At 50.7% G+C, this 15,126-nt stretch overlaps 1 pseudogene; it reads left to right on the forward strand.

The window, feature by feature from the left end:
- Positions 1-1,770: 1,770 nt before the first annotated feature.
- On the forward strand, positions 1,771-12,163 carry LOC118590592 (annotated as a pseudogene).
- Positions 12,164-15,126: the final 2,963 nt, after the last annotated feature.

Genomic DNA, 15,126 nt, shown 5'->3' on the forward strand with positions numbered 1-15,126 from the left:
TAGAATCATCTGAAGGTAGGACAAGAGACAAAATGAAGAGAGCAGCTCAATACAAAATATCCAAAGGTTAATAGGCTCACTCCCTAGATGATAATAGACACGAACCATTTCTGCCATGGAGATTCACAGATTTAATTCCAGAGCTGTTTGCCAAAAACATGGTGGGGCCAATGAGATGGCTCAGTTGGGTAAGGGTACCAGCTGCGTCCATCCCCTGGGACCCGGATGGTGAAGGGGAGAATCTGTGCTGAAGGGGAGAATCTGTGCTGAAGGGGAGAATCTGTGCTGCAGGGTGTTCTCCAGTCGGAGCTCTGTGAGTTTGAGACCAGCCTCGTCTACAAAGTGAGTTCCGGGACAGCCAGAGTGACACAGTAACACCCTGTCTCAAAAAACCAAAACAAACAAACAAACAAAAAATTGGAGATCAGATTTTTCCCAGTAATGGAGAATACATCCTAGAGTTGAGTCAATAGGAATGAACAGACTTAATGATCAGGAGTTACCCTAGTTGCTGGAGACTGAGGGGCTCAGGACCCACAAGTTGCCTTGGTTCCTGAGGATCAAACTTTTTTTTTAGATTTATTTTATTCCTCTGAGTGCTTCAACTGCACATATGTATGTGCCCCACATGCATGCCTGGTGCCTGAGGAACTGGTGAGCTTCTATGTGGGGGCTGGGAATCAAACCTCAGTTCTTCACAGGAACAAATAGTCTTAACCATGGAGCCAAATCTCCAGCCCCTGAGGAGCAAGCTTAAAACAAAAACAAACAAACAAACAAAACATAATAAAGGTAAGCAGCTGGGCACAGTGGCACAAGCCTTGAGTCCCAGCTCTTGGGAGGCAGAGGCAGGTGAATCCCTGTGAGTTTGAGGCCAGCCTGGGCTACAGAAGGAGCCTCAGGACAGCCATGTAAAGAGACCCTGTCGCAAAAATAAAATAAAATAAGCAACGCATAATAAAGGTGGGATTGCCCTCTCATATTGTACTGATTTCCTTCTGTGAAGATCTGGAGTGATTGAAAAGACACCCAGAAGGGGAAGAGAATGAATTATGCAGGACTTACTCATACAGGCCACACTATGTGGGAAGAAGAAGCCACCATGGAGGTCCTTATCACAGGGAAATAACGTGGAGATTCCCCGCAGATACTGCATGAGAATAGCCACCCCGCTTTCTAGTAAAAAAGCCCCGCAGTTAGGGGTGGTATAGGAGGAGACACTTCCTGTGGAGCTGACATGCTGACATCAAAGTTGTGCGCCCCCACACCCGGCTTTTTTTTTTTTTTTTTTTTTTTTGTATGTGTGTGTGGTATGCACATGTTAGTGCGGGTACTCATGGAACCCCAAAGAGGGGGTCAAATCCCCTGGAACTGGAGTTAAGGCAGTTGTGAGGGGCCAGAGCTGAGCCATCTCTCCAGCCCCAGAAGTTGTGCTGTTTTGAGAACTCGGGACTGTCAGCAAGCTCAATGGTGAGGGACTGTGAGCATCTGCTGCTCTGTGGGGTTTTTGCAAATGCAAAAAGGCACAGTTGAGCCCCTTTCCATTATTGCCAGCCCTGATGATATTCGTTGCTTTATTTTGGATGTCTATGGTTGTTTTAAAGGCAAGAGCTCACCCTGTATCCCAGGCTGGGCTTGAACTTGAAGCAGTCCTCCTGCCTCAGGCCCTTAGTGCTGAGATCACAAGCCTAGCATCTCCCAGTGATTTTCTTTTCATTTTTTGTGTAAATGTGTATGTTCAGGTTTTTATGCATATGTATGTGTGTACCGATGCACACAAAGGTCAGAGGTCAGCTTCTGATTTCCCTCCTCAGGAGCCATCTACCTTGTTTTGATACAGGGTGTTTTCCTTGGACCTGGAATTCTCAAAGTCAGACATGCCTCTGCCTCAGCTCCACAGCTGGCAATACAAGCATGCACTGCCATACTTGTCTTTCCTTAGGAGAATGATTTGTACTATTTTCTAAAACTTTTACAAATAAAAATATATTTTGTGTGTGTGTGTGTGTGTGTGTGTGTGTGTGTGTTGTATGTAGGTGCTTGCAGAGGCCAGTAGAGGGCGTCAGATCCCCTGCAGCCAGAGTTACAGATGGTGTTTGAGCCACCAGATTCCGGTGCCAGGAACAGAACTCGGCTTCTCTGCAAGAGCAGCCAGGGCTCTAACCTCCCGAGCTATCTCCAGTCCGCCTGACTCTTCTGTTAAGTGAATTTGGGACTCTAACTCAGGCTTAGGCAGAAAGCATTTTACCCCGTAATCACCTATCTCCAGCTCCTCCATGATGCTCACTTCTTGTGTGCCATAGAACCTTCCAGGAGGTGGACCCTGGCAGAAGGTCAGGGGTTGGAACTGGACTGGATGGCTGGAGTACTCAGCCAGTCAAGCTGGTCCCGGCCAGGGGAAAGAAACTTACAGGGTGAGGCAGGTGCTGCCATGTCTGCCCTTGTCCTCAGGACACAGGCCTGTACTACCACCGGTACCTCCAGGAGGTTATTGGTGTGCTAGAGACAGACGGGCACTTCCGGAAGAAGCTTCAAGCTGCCAACTCTGAGGACATCAAGGTGCACATGCAGGGGCTGTAGGGAGGATGTGCTCAAGGGAGTTTCTCAAGGTCACAGTTGGGAAGGAGTCTGGGGACCCCAAAGATGTGTTTAAACATAGACATGCGTTCTCAGCTCTTCCACTCCCCAGCTATGGACCCTCAGTTTACTGTGCCTCAGTTTCCCATCTGTCAAGAGGTCGCCCTTGAATCCTTGAGAAAAGCAACCTAAGGAAGGACTTGTCCACGGTTCCCAGGCACAGGCCACCACAGACAGAGATGGCATCGGCAGTGTGACAGCTCCTGTGCTGTGTCCACAGTCAGAGAGATGATGATAGTGAGGCACACCTACCTTCTGCTTTCTGTCAGCTCTGGAGCCCAGCTCAGGGAATGCTGCCAATACCGGTTAGGGAGGGGCTTCCCACCCTCATTAACCCTGTCTACAAACTCCCTCTTAGATGTGCTCAAATGTTTGTCCTCTAGATAATTCTAGATCTGGTCAACTTGGCAGTCTTGAGCATTCCCGATGACAGATCTGGGTTGCAAAAGAAGCCCTCTTGGTGCCCTCAGCTATTTGCCAGCAGCTCCTTGGCACTGATGGCCAGGCAGTGTTGCAGGGGCTTGTACCTAGCAGAGACACTGCTGTAAGCAGGAGAGGCCAGGGTCAGCTTTGATGGAGGAATACAGACAGAATCAAGATGATATCAGGCATGTTGGGCCCAGAGAAAACAACAGACTCAGTCCTCTGTGTGGGTGGGAGATGGTAACATTGGATGTCTTCCTAAGGGAGATGTGCCACCTCAGGTGAATATTGAAAGACAGAATTGATTGGAAAGAGGCGGCAGGCGAGTCGGTGGCCACAGGCAAAGGTCCTGTGGTGAGAACTGACATTCTCATGGACACTCCCAGTCAGTACTGCTGGGTCTGAGGTGAGCAGGGCCTCTCTGCAAAGCTCGGGCTGCATCCTGGTCCTGTGGGCTTCCAGGTACCAGGGCAGGCTGCAAAAAAGGAAGACAGGAGCACAGTGGAGCTTTAGGGGTTTGGGGGTGTAGGGTATAGCGTGGGACTACCCAGCACACCCCCTCCTGGCATGGCCTGACTGGGGTACCCCCTTCCCTGTCCTTGAAGAGTGGAAAGCTGAGCCGAGAGCTGGACTTCGTCAGCCACCATGTCCGCACCAAGCTGGATGAGCTCAAGCGACAGGAGGTATCAAGGCTGAGGATGCTGCTCAAGGCCAAGATGGACGCAAAGCAGGAGCCCAGTGAGTGTGGGTGGCTTTGTGCTGGGCGGGTGGCGCTGTGGGCTCTTGGGAAAGCAGGTGGCAGTTACTTGGGATTTCTTTCTTTTCTTTCGGGCACATTTTCACTGACACTATTCTCTCTGATTTTCCCCCCTTTTGTTTATTTCTGGAGGGTTTGTGACCAGTTTGCCCTTCTGAGACAGGGTCTCATGCAGCCAGGCTAGCCTCAAACTCACCAAGTAGCCAAGGATGACCTTGGACTCCTGATCCTTCTGCATCTACCTCTTGAGTGCTAGTGTAGGCTCCACACATTGCTGCTTTTTCTTTTAAATACCCTGATTTACCTATAATGAGGGCCTGTGGGGTGGGTAAAGGCACTTGTCCCCAAGCCTGATGACCTGAGTTCAATCCCTGGAACCATGCTGGGGAGGAGAGAACCCACACCACAAAGCTGACTTCTGACCATCACATGAATTCTGTGACATGCACCTGGACACCCGTGTGCTAAAGGAACCAATAGCTCAAATGTCCACCAGCTGTGGGGGGGGGGGGGGGGTAAATCAAATGTGGTCTGATGCACCATGGAACATAGTCAGCCCTGAGAAGGTGTGGGAAGCTGGCGTGCAGAACAAGGAGGTAACCCTTGGAAACAGGGTGCTATAGAAGCCAGACACAAGACGACCAAACACATGGAAAGACCCAGTTGGCGAATCCACAGAGAAGGGATGGGGATGAGTGTCTGCCAGCAGCCGGAGTGGGGAAGACGGTGCTGGCTAAGAGGCTGGGCTATGCTCTTTGGGGTATGACAGCAGCATCCTAAAAGTCATGGTGGCGGTGTTTGTATGTACGTACCTGTGAAGGTACTAAAAACCGTCACATTGTATGCTTTGAATGAATGGTTTAGGGCTTGGCAAGATGGCTCAGCCAGTAAGGCGCTTGCTCCAAGCCTTAGTAGCAACTTGATGAGAGACATACAACCTGGATGAGACATGTACACTCTCACCACCACCGCTACAGCAACAGACTGACAGGGCTACCCATGGGGCTCGTGTTGTTAGGCTGTAGTGGCGGGGCGGACTTGTATCAAGGATCTATTAAGAGCAACACCTAGCATCGCTGTCATGGTTACTGTTATTTTAAGCATCAGAGTCAGTGGAAGGCTCACCTCCTCCGTCCCATCCTCAGACACTGTCCCAGGCCCGTGTGCCATCCTCCTTGCCTCCTTGGCCCTCCATGACTTTCCTCTTTGCACTCCTGCCCTGAGTCAGGGGTTCTGACAGAACGCCGTGATGGGTGTTTGTCTGATTTTCCCTTACCCAGACTTGCAGGTGGACCACCTGAACCTCCTGAAGCAGTTTGAACACCTGGACCCGCAGAACCAGCACACATTTGAGGCTCGGGACCTAGAGTTGCTGATCCAGACGGTAGGCTGAGGTGCTCAGCGGGGAGGAGGAGGGAACTGAGTTAAGATGTGGTTCCTGCCTCCTGGTGTTCTGGGTGTGGGTCAGCTCTCAACGCCCTCCTGCTTTTCCACAGGCTTGGTCTTACCTGACATGTTCTTGGGTACCCAAGCTATGCTGCTGTTTCTGTTAAGCCCACCCCACGGGCCGTCCCCTGCTCATCACTGAAATGCTGAGCTGAGGGGGACTTTGAAGATTCACATCCAAGCTGCTACTGCATAAACATCATCACTTTGGGAAAGCAGCCCAGGGTTTGCTGTGATAGGACCAACCGCGGAGACCAAGAGAGTGAAGCTATGCCAGGTGTCCGGAAGACAGGAGGAACACGACCCTCTTGCCTCTGCACAGGCCACCCGAGACCGGCCACCCGAGACCTCGCCCAGTACGATGCTGCACATCATGAAGAGCTCAAACGCTGAGATGCTCAAGGACCATGAGAGAAGACGTTACCTGGAGTCTCTGGGCGAGGAGCAGCGGAAAGAGGCCGAGAGGAAGCTACAAGAGCAACAGCGCAGACACCGGGAACACCCCAAAGTCAATGTCCCTGTAAGGACCCCAAGTATGCTTTACCATGTCCAATGCCTAGACAGGAAAAAAAAATGAAGACGCAGAACTACAACTCCCAAGAGGCTGAGAGGCAAAAAGTGCATCTACCTATATGAAACTGCTCCAAGGGTTGCTGGGAACTGTAGTTCTTGTATGAGGGGGCTTAAAGTTTATTGGATGGGCACGTCTGACCTGATACTCATTGTTCACAAGCTCCTGCTATTCTCCACAGGGCAGCCAAGCCCAATCGAAGGAGGTGTGGGAGGAACTGGATGATTGGACCCTAATAGGTCCAAGCCCAAGACTTTCTTCATACTACATGGTAAGATGGGGAGACTGTTCCAGAACCTGAGAGGTCCTGACGGTCCTGGGGCCTGAATGCCAAGGGAAGTCTACCCTTCCCAGTGGGGCTTTGTGAGCCTACCGGGCCTCCTTCATATCCTGACTGGCCAAAGACGCTGCCTCTTCCTGTTGCTTTGTTTTGTTTGTTTTTCGAGACAGGGTTTCTCTGTGTGTAGCTTTGGAGCCTGTCCTGGATCTCACTCTGTAGCCCAGGCTGGCCTCGAACTCACAGAGGTCGGCCTGCTTCTGCTCCCCCTCTTCCTGTTGCTAAGCCGGGGATCTTCCATAGAAGGGCCAAGTCTTTTTCCTCAATATTCTTTTTGTTTGTTGTTTTCGTTTTTTGTTTTGTTTTGTTTTTTGTTTTTCGAGTCCTCTATAGTCTTTTCCTCTGTATTCTAAGGAATGGCGATGTCCTCTAACTGAGCAGACCAGGCTTGAGGAATACAGAAGAACTACAACTCCCAAGAGCCACAGAGACAAAAAAGTGTCTATATGGAAGTGGAAGGGGGCGGGGCTAGAGAGACAGCTCAGCAGCTAAGAGCACTGGCTGCTCTTCCAGAGGACCTGGCACTCCTGTGGCACTTATAACCCTCTAATTCCAATCCCAGGGGATCCAGTGCCTCCTGGCCTCTGAGCGCACTGCGCATATACGTAGTACACATACACACCCGCAGGCAAAACACCCATATACATTAATTTTGGGGGGTTGTTTTTTATTTTTTTTAATCTGCCACAGGACTGTTGGGAATTAAAGTTCTTAGACTTGAGAAAATGAAGTTTGTTGACTGCCACAGTAGCCCAGAAGCCCAGGCCTCCCAAGAGTCCTGCCTCAGGGCTGGCAACCTGAGTTTGGTTTGTGGAACATACATGATGGGAAGAGGGGACCAACTCTGACCTCCACAGCTGCACCCACACCCAGGTGCACACATGCACACAATTTAAACAAAATGTAAGTTTTTTTGTTTTCTTAAGACAGGCTCTTGCTGGGCGGTGGTGGCACTAGGGAGGCAGAGGCAGGCGGGTCTTTGAGTTTGAGGCAAGCCTGGCCTACAGAGAGAACTTCAGGACAGCCAGAGCTACCCAGAGAGACCCTGTCTCCAAAGGAAAAGAAAAAGGAAAAAAAAAAAAGACAGGGTCTGGCTGTCCTGGATCTCCCTCTGTAGCCCAGGCTGGCCTCAGACTCACAGAGATCCGCCTGCCTCTGCCTCCGCCTCCTGAGTGCTGGGATTAAAGGTGTGCGCCACTATACCCAGCTTACAATTTTTTTTTACTTTAGGAAATAGGGGATGATTAAATTGGTAAATCACTTGCCTTGCAAGTGTAAGGACCTGAGTTCAGGTCCCCAGAACCCAATAAGCCAGGTGAGGTAGTGTCTCTACTTCACCCAGTGATGGTGAAGTACAAGGCAGAGACTGGCAGGGCCCTCACGCTCATATGCCAGCCGGCCTGCCCACCTTGCAGTTCCAGGCTGATAAGAGGTACTCTCTGGAAGAAAATGACCACAGACATGTGTGTGGGGGGGGGTGTTGTTTTCTGAGATAGGTTTTCTCTGTAGTTTTGGTGCCTGTCCTGGACTAGCTCTATAGACCAGGCTGGCCTTGAACTCACAGAGATCCGCCTGCCTCTGCCTCCTGAGTGCTGGGATTAAAGGCGTGCGCCACCACCGCCTGGCACGTGTGGGTTTTTTGCTGTTGTTTTGGTTTTTTCCCTCTGTAGTTCTGCTGTGCATGTTTGCATTTCGAACCCTACAAGAGCACACAGACCCACATCCAGCAGCTCACAAGCACTTGTTACACACCAGCCCCAGGAGCATATGATGCCTCTGGCCCTGAAGGCACCTGCACTCATGTGTATACCCAGACACATCCGCACAATTAAAACATTTCATTTAATTTATAAAGAAATGTATTAAGGAAGACAACGGTAAGCCAAGAACAAGAGTGACCAGAGAGTGGGTGTCTGAGGCTCGGGTGTCCACAGCAACTATTTTATTGTTGTCATTGTTTTTTTTGTTTGTTTGTTTTGTTTTTGGTTTTTCGAGACAGGGTTTCTCTGTGTAGCTTTGGTGCCTGTCTTGGATCTCGCTCTGTAGAACAGGCTGGCCTCGAACTCACAGAGATCCGCCTGAGACTAAAGGCGTGCGCCACCACCGCCCGGCTCACAGTAACGATTTTTAAGTGTGAATTTCTGTAGCAAGTGGTGGATTCGGCTTGGTTTGTTGCCAGAAATGGAACCTCATGACGTAGAACAAGCACTCTGCACTGGCCTCTGACTGCAGCTGTGCACTTAATCCCTAGATAGTTTTCTGTCTTGCAAAGCTGGAACTTTTAGCCACCAACGGTGAAGCACACCTGACTCCTGAGCATGCTGCAGATTTGGGAGAGGCTCAAGAGTTCATGGTCATCCACACCCACGTGGCAAATTGGAGGCCTCTAAATTGTATGAGACCTAATCTTAAAAAAAAAAAAAAAAAAAAAAAAAAAGCCTTTAACCTTTAATCCCAGCATTCAGGAGGAGGAGGCAGGCAGATCTGAGTTCAAGGCCAGCCTGGTCTACAGAGTGAGTTCTAGTCCAAGACAGTCAGGGCTGCACAGAGAAACACAGAGAAAAACCCTGTCTTGAAAAAAAACAATCCAAAAAAGCAAAACCAAACAAACAAACAAACAAACAAAAAACCAGATGTGGTGGCGAATGCCTTTAATCCCAGCACTTGGGAAGCAGAGGCAGGAGGATCTCTGAGTTTGAGGCCAGCCTGGTATATGGAGTTCCAGGACAGCAAGGACTACACAGAGAAACCCCATCTCAAAAAAAGTGAATGAACTAGACCTCTGTGCCCACCAGACAGCTCCTAGTTCACCCCACTCCCAACCCTAGATTCCGTATCACTGTCGTCCCTGTGCTTCCTGTCTCTGGTTCTTGCTCCAGGTGCCCTGAGTAAACGATGCCTGTGCCTCGGAACTTGGTGTCATTGTAACTTTAGTCACATGACCAGTGACTGCCGAGTTAGAAGAGTTCCAGAGAGAACGCGTAGCCACATGTGGAAAGTGAAGCGTGGGGATACAGTGTGTGGTGGAGTGCTTGGCTAACCTATACAAGGTCCCAGGTTCCGAAAGAACAAAAGCAAGGAATTCCAAAATGATGGGTCTCTCCTTGCTGCCATGTGGGAAGAATTTTCCAGCTGAGTGGAACTCAGGCACACACAGACACTGGGCTTCCTGGCCTTCCAGGGCTGCCGTGCACACTGAGCAAGGAAGGGTTAGAGCAGAGGAGGTGAGGTCTGTGGTACCACGGGCCCTGCTCACTGCCGGCTCTGCAGAGAAGGTCAGGAGCAGCCACCTTGAAGGGTAAACAGAGTCTGTCTGGACAGTGAGTGTCCGGGCAGTGAGGAAAGGGCCAGACCCAGGAGCCTTGAGAATGGCAGGAAATGCTGGTGGCTGGTTTGTAGGAGACAGAACTGGGTCTAAGTCAGGCATCACCTTGAGGGGCAAGCTGGCAAGCAAGGATGACAGCCCATGATGCACGGGCCTCCCTGGCCACAGGAGTGGGTGTGGACCTGATTCTCAGAGCCCCTGGACTCCATTCTTAGGCCCCTGTTTGCTACAGAGTGATTTTGGTTTGGTTTTGAGGTAGGCTTTCTCTGTATAGTTCTTTTGTTCTGGAACTCTATAGACCAGGCTGGCCTCAGACTCAAGAGATCTGCCTGCCTCTGCTTCAGGAATGCTGAAATTGAAGGCATGTGCTATTACACCCAATCAGAATGGGTTCTTTTTCTCTTTTTTTTTTTTTTTAAGATTTATCTATTTATTAATTACACAGTGTTCTGTTTACATGCCAGAAGCAGGCACCAGACCGAATTATAGATGGTTGTGAGGCACCATGTGGCTGTTGGGAATTGAACTCAGGACCTCTGGAAGAGCAGCCAGTGTTCTTAACCTCTGAGCCATCTCTCCAGCCGCAGAATGGGTTCTTACAGCAACAGGCCCTGTGGGATACTGACACCATGGTGGCCATGGCCACCATTCTGTTTGTTCTCTGCTAACCTCACATGCACCCACAATTCCTTGACCAGCTTTTGCGGTGGGGACCAGACTCATCCACCCTCTGTCCCCTAAAGTATCTTATCTCATCTGCAGACATCAACAGCTATGGTGTCCTAGATGAGCAAGAGCTGGAAGCTCTCTTCACTGCCCCAGCCAGCAGGGTCCTCAACAGGAACCTGAAGGGAGGCCCGGCGAATGAGAGGGACAAGAGACACAAAGAATGAGAGCAAGACAGGACGTCTGATCAAGCTCCAAAATTTTATTTTTCTCTCAAGGCATATATAGGTAGGCAAAGGGGGTTGTGAGCAGGAAGGGACTTAATTATGAGGGTCGCAAGCAGAAAAGGACTTAATTACAGGCTGTTTGGCCAGCAGGGAATGTTGTTCTGAAGGTTATCTATCTACCCTTGTCTAACTGCCTAATTGCCTAACTGCAGCTCATTCACCTGACATCTGAGAAGAGGTTCTGGTATCTGTGAAAAGAGGTTCTGGTGCTATGGAGACGTAAGCAAGGCCTAGATCTAAGAAAAGAGGAGAGAAGCCCAAATATGGCAGCATATGTGTCAAAGGTCGCTTAGGCTTATGGCTCCAGTCACTTCACCAAGGAGGTAAGAGTGCTAGAAGCTTTCTGGGCTAGACATGCTTTTGCCTCACACACCCTGAGAGATCCTCCTTCCCTGTCAGTGACAGTGCAGGATAAACTACAACTCCCAGCAGACCCTGGGGACAAAGCTGTTAGTAGTAGCATCAAGCTGGTGGTGGCACCTTTAATCCCAGCACTCAGGAGGCAGAGGCAGGCAAATCTCAGGAGTTCGAGGGCAGCCTGGTCTACAGAGCGAGTTCCAGGACAGCCAGGAACCTCAGTGGGGCTGGGGTTGCTCCATTCATCAACTGACTGTGTCCTGTGTCTTACAGACAGTGGAAATGTATCCAGCCTACACAGAGGAGGAGCTGAAGGTAATTTGAGGAAGAGCTTGCTGCCAGGGAGGCTGAGCTGAATGCCAAGGCCCAGAGCCTCAGCCAGAGAGAGAGAGAGAGAGAGACCCTGGGGCGCTCCAGGACCGCCTAGAGGCTCAGAAGAGAGAGCTGCAGCAGGTGACCAGCTGGAGAATCTGGGCCCATTATCTGCATCTCCTAGGGCCTTTTTCTTTATCCAAAAGGATGTCTTCAGGGTGGGATGGCCTGTAGCTCCCATGTTAATAATACTAGCTATGCAGGAGGTAGCTTCCATCATTAGTAAGGGCAGAGGATTTTCCATGCCTGACCATGCTACAGCAGCCATTTAACATGAGGCCAGTGAATTATGGCAGGCCCAGGAGGCGAGGATAGGGGTTCAGTGTGGGAACACCTAAGCCACAGCATGAGAGAACTGAATGCTAACTGGTGTGAACCCCAGCTCAGTGGTAGAGGCCATGGGGAAGAAAAGGGACCTTGGCCACTTGGCAGTTGGCTAGGGGTCTTTCTGGGCTGTCAGCTCCCTCCTGCAGGCTGTTCTGCAGATGGAGCAAAAGAAGCAGCAACAGCAGGAACAGAAGGCTCCGCCCTCCAAACCTGATGGACAGCTGCAGTTCCGTGCAGACACAGGTACCAGCTCTGCACCCTGGGACACTGGTCTGCAGGAGGAAGGCCAGGGCCCAGGCCCCTGAATCAGAGTGCAGAGGATTGCTGACTGTGATCCTGAGTCTGAGGGAGGAGGGAGGGACCTGGGCCGGATGTTGAAGGAGCAGGCCTGGGAATCCTGTTTTCTCTGTTTAGGAACTTCCTTGTCTAAGTTCTCCCCTTTCCTCTGTAGATGACGCTCCGGTCCCAGCTCCAGCAGGTGACCAGAAAGATGTGGCTGCTTCTGAAAAACAGGCCCCAGAACAGCCCCCTGAGCTGCCCCAGCTGGATTCCCAGCACTTATGATCTCTCAGTGACCCCCAGCCCTCAAGCCCTACACACAGCGGTGGAAGTGGAGGAAGTGTCCTGCGGCCTCTCTGGAGGCCTGAGCCTGCGTGGCTTCCGGGGAGGAGAACGGGGCTCCCCGGAGGTGCCTGTGTCTGCCACTCTCGGCTCTCCCAGCCTCCGGTCCGGTCCTTCCTCCTGTCTCCTGGCTTCTTCACGCTGTCAGGGACTCTGCAGGAGCTGGAGCTGAGAGAGCCCCTCACCCTGGGTGGAGTGCTTGCTCCAGGCCTGCCTTCCTGGTTTGCTCTTAGCTGTCCAGGCTTCGCCACTTTGCGTCCTGTGCCTAGTGTCACAGGGTCCCAGGAGCTTGGCGTGGTCCCTTTTACTCTGTCTTCTGTGGGGCCAGATCTCAATTCCCTTCGTCACAGGGTCCCAGGAGCTTGGCGTGGTCCCTTTTACTCTGTCTTCTGTGGGGCCAGATCTCAATTCCCTTCGGTGGCTGGAGGCTTGGAACATGGGATGTCCTTCAAGTAAATGTCAGCTCTGCCTGGACCCCTGGCTTCCATCGCCACCTCACCAGCCGAACCCTGACCTCCTGGGCCCAATACCCACTCATGGCCCCAGAAGGTACCCAGGTATGGCTGCACACGTAGCTGAGATCAACTGCCCTCAGCCCCCATTGGGTGCTCCTGAAATTGGTACACCCTGGCTTCATGCCACACTACGATGTCCTGCTCTATGATCCGGTTCCATTCAAATATAGCCTGGCACAAATAAACATGAGCGTGTCTATGTGCACATACCACCCTCTTGGAAGTCCCACCTACAAGCCGCCACCTTGACGCCTGGGTAACCTATGGGCTCTTTTTTATTTATTTATTTATTTGTTTGTTTGTTTATTTATTTATTTATTTATTGGTTTTTTCGAGACAGGGTTTCTCTGTAGCTTTGGAGCCTGTCCTGGACTAGCTAAGACCAGACTGGCCTCGAACTCACAGAGATCCACCTGCCTCTGCCTCCCAAGTGCTGGGATTACAGGTGTGCACCACCACCGCCCGGCTTCCTGGGGGCTTTTTTTTTTTTTTTTTCAGAGCTGAGGACTGAACCCAGGGCCTTAAGCTTGCTGGGCAAGTGCTCTACCACTGAGCTAAATCCCCAACCCTCTTAGCTCTCATGGCTCCATAGCTTCAACATTGCTTCACTTTTGCCTTGGGAACAGAAAACCCAAACCCGCGCTTGAAAACTATTTAAATAATAATAGCTTAAACAATTTTACAAATTTATTATTAAGGGGCTGTGGATCAGTTGATATGATGCTTGCTTAGCATGGATGAGGCCCTGTGTCCCACAGGCCACTTAAATGGGGAATCCGAGAGAAATCCTGTAATCCTAGCCCTGGGGAGGTGGAGGCAAGAGGATCCTGAGTTCAGTGTCATCCTAAGCTGTGCAACAAGTTGAAGGCCAGCCTGAGCTATATGAAGCCCTGTATCCTAAGGTGTGTGTGTGGGGGGGTTGTCAGGCAGGTTGTGTACCTGTTTACTTCCGGCACTGGGCAGCAGAGAGAGGTGGGCAGATCCCTGCATTCAGGCAGCCAAGAGTGAGATCTTGTCTGAGAAGGGAGAGGGATGCACAGAAACGCTCAGTTGGAAAGGTGTTTCTGCAAGCCTGAGGACCCGTGGATAAAACATCTGTACTCTAGCAATGGGGAGGCAGAGACAGGAGGGTCCCTTCGGGTTGCTGGTCTGTTGGAGCCTGCCAAGAGTCAACTGAGTATCTAGGTGAGGATGTGCGAGTTGTAGAGACAATGAAGAAGACAGAAAAGAGTCGAGAGGTCTGCCGGTCAATGGCGGACAGTCCTGAGGTTATTTCACAGCCAGCTTATACACAGTTTTGAAGGACAGAGGTAGAACAAGGCACAGCAGAGGCATTCGACCTCTATCTATCCTGCCTTGTGTCAAGGAGCAGGCAGATTCATTTTCTATCTCTATGTACCTCTGGCTGGCATCAGCAGCCTGCGTCTAGCTAGATAGTATGTTTCGTCCAGTGAGCTAATCAGGACTTTCTCACAGCCCTTCAGGGAAACTCTGTGGGCTAATCAGGACTTTCTCACGGCCCTGGAGCAAGCAAGCTTGAACTCAATTGACTCAGAACAGACTTCAGTTCAAACTGGGAAACCGAGTCAGTTGTGGGCTCCCACACTGGTCCACATCCTAGCCAATTCTGCAACCTCTAAACCTCAGGGAGACTCTCAATAAAACTGGAGCATGTTGAACACATCCAACATGGCTCTCTGGCCTGCACATACAACACACACACACACACACACACACACACACACACACACACACACACGGCTAAGGCACACTAGCTTCAGGATTATGAGGGAATTTTCCAGCCTCCCATCTGCACTGTCAGTTACTGGGACACTATACTCCCTTCACGGTCACACATAGCTGTGATAACTTCAGTTACCACATGCATCTGCACCAACATCCAGTCTGGATTTTGTCAGTGCTCCCCAAAGCCCATTCCCATGCAGCTCCCCACTCATGTCCCATTGGTCATGAGAACACCATGATGGTGGCCACCTCTGGTGATTTGTCCTCATATGGAATGGGGACATTCTTTGATGAAATTAGTGTATGGAAAGTGTCATCACTTACATAAGGGCACACACAACACACACACACACACAACAGCTGCACCGCCGAATCTCACCTTATCACACACAGATGATGGCCTCCCAAGAATCACATCATAGAGCATCTCAGCTAAGCTTCCACTGTCCATGTTCTTTAACACCTTCAAGATCACCTGAAGTTGGGGTTGCATGAAGGAGTAATGGCTGGAATCTTAGGACCCAGTCTTGTGACTGTCTCCTCTTCTATCTACCAGGAAGTGCAGGTAGTTCCATTGCCGCAGACCGCGGCTTCTGGCTGAATGCCTTGTTCTCCAAGATGGTACCACATAATGATTCAGAGAAAAAACAAACAAACAAACACCATACAACATAGTAGCTACACTGCTGAAAAAAATGCACTTCTTCCTCCCTTGGCAACCTTCACTGCCTAGAGATCC

The sequence above is a fragment of the Onychomys torridus genome, chromosome 1 (assembly GCF_903995425.1).
Source record: "Onychomys torridus chromosome 1, mOncTor1.1, whole genome shotgun sequence".
In the NCBI taxonomy this organism is placed as follows: Eukaryota; Metazoa; Chordata; class Mammalia; order Rodentia; family Cricetidae; genus Onychomys; species Onychomys torridus.